We start from the raw sequence: 1,792 nt of genomic DNA on the forward strand, positions 1-1,792 counted from the left end.
CAATGTGCTGGTTTTATATACAATTTGAAATATTTTCATCAAACTGGTTAACATAGCCTTCATGGCATTTTCTTAGTTACTGTGTTAAGACATTTATATTCTATACCTAGTAAATTTCACATGTACCCTTCTAAGTTGCAAAAATACAGAACGCTTCACGAATTTCTGTGTCATCCTTGCACATGGGCCATGCTAATATTCTCTGTATCGTTCCAATTTCAGTGTATGTGTTGCTGAAGTGAGCGCTATAATTCACATTTTTAAATAACACCTTTAATTGTGCACTGAAAGATTCAGAGTGAAGCAAACACTTGAATATTTTCAAGAAACGTTCCGTTTAAGATCTTTCAATATCTAACAAAAGTAGAATATTCTAAAGATTAAAAAACCATGTTCCATATTTATACATTGATGATGATTTGAAAATGAAATTGGTGGCTAAGTAAAAAGATTTTCACTTACTGAATTATAACATAGTTTATTAACCAGGCCCACTCATAATTTTTTAGAGTTGTAAACTGTAGAGGATAAGGTTTAATTTGTTCATTTCTCTGTTGACATTGCCCTGTTTGTATCTTATTACATTTGGAGACTTCCAGTATTTTAAAAAGCTCACAGTCATGTTAATACGGACACTGAAGAATGATACGTAACAGGATTCCATTAAGACCTCGTAGAATTTCATTTAGTGAAACCCAAATTGTTTCAGTGTTTCATTAAAGTAAGATTCAGCATCTCAACTCATGTTCCTGTTTAGCATGTAGAAATTCGTGGCATGGAATTTACTTTTATTGAAAAATCTAACATTTGGTTCTATTGTTTGCCTAATAATTAATGAATAGCATTAAAATATTTCGAAATGTTTGTGTTCTTTTCTCACATTCCCTTAGTTCTGTGTGCACTTTTTCCTAAGATGTTTGTGTTTCCTTAAATACTCAGTTAGTGACCTCCTTTATCAATTCCCCTTTAGCGACACCTGTCCTATCAGCCACCTTCTCTCTAACTCCATTATTCTTAGCTTAGTTTCAGATCTCAATATCTCTCACCTGAATTATTACAACAACCTTTTAATTGTTCTCTGTTTTTTTCTTGTCTTGTAATTCCTGGTTTTCCCTTACACACATTTTCTTTAATTCTCCAGAGTTGATTTTCCCTCTTATGTGTTGCTATGCTGGACGTTGCGCCTACCATTCCCTTAAGGCCTAGAACATACCATGGGAATTATTTGTTTAGATATCCTTTCTATGGACTGAAATGAGGGGTGGAGCTAAGACCTTATAAATTCTAAACAGCATAGCGTATAAATTCTAAACAGATGCACAGCATCAAACAACACTCCAAGTGTTAGGAGGGCAAGAATCATTCTCTCTATTAGTCGTTCGGATGAGATTTTATATGGAGTACCTGGATCAGAGAGTGCCGGGGTCCTGCCCCGGGGGCAGGGTCCTTTAAGACCTGTGGAACTGGGGGCCATCTGAAGAGATATAAAGTTAAAAGTGGCGAGAGGTGAAAAGACAGGACATGCAGAATAGAGTTTTCAAAGATGGGCACACAGGGGACCACCCCTGGCTTGTGGACTTCCAGTGAGTGGCCCAGAGTGGTTGTTCCAATCAGCTTTTATCGAAGGCTATTATTTCGTTTAGCCCAAAGGGTAAACTGAGGAAGGGAACAAAAGCTTCAACAGTTTCTCTGAGTGAGCATGTTAGTTTTTATTCTCTCTGTAATCACTAACTTTAAGGGTCTGAGCAGCCTTGAGAAATCCGAAACCTGAGCCTTGTGGGGGACAGCCTCC

At 37.0% G+C, this 1,792-nt stretch overlaps 1 non-coding gene across 1 annotated transcript; it reads right to left on the bottom strand.

Moving 5' to 3' along the window:
* Positions 1 to 139: 139 nt before the first annotated feature.
* On the bottom strand, positions 140 to 246 carry LOC111727752. Its single transcript, XR_002775225.1, has one exon. It is a non-coding gene; the product is annotated as a U6 spliceosomal RNA (small nuclear RNA).
* Between the last annotated feature and the right edge of the window lie 1,546 nt (positions 247 to 1,792).

Source organism: Otolemur garnettii, unplaced genomic scaffold, assembly GCF_000181295.1.
Source record: "Otolemur garnettii isolate 467f Iridium unplaced genomic scaffold, OtoGar3 scaffold00121, whole genome shotgun sequence".
NCBI lineage: Eukaryota > Metazoa > Chordata > Mammalia > Primates > Galagidae > Otolemur > Otolemur garnettii.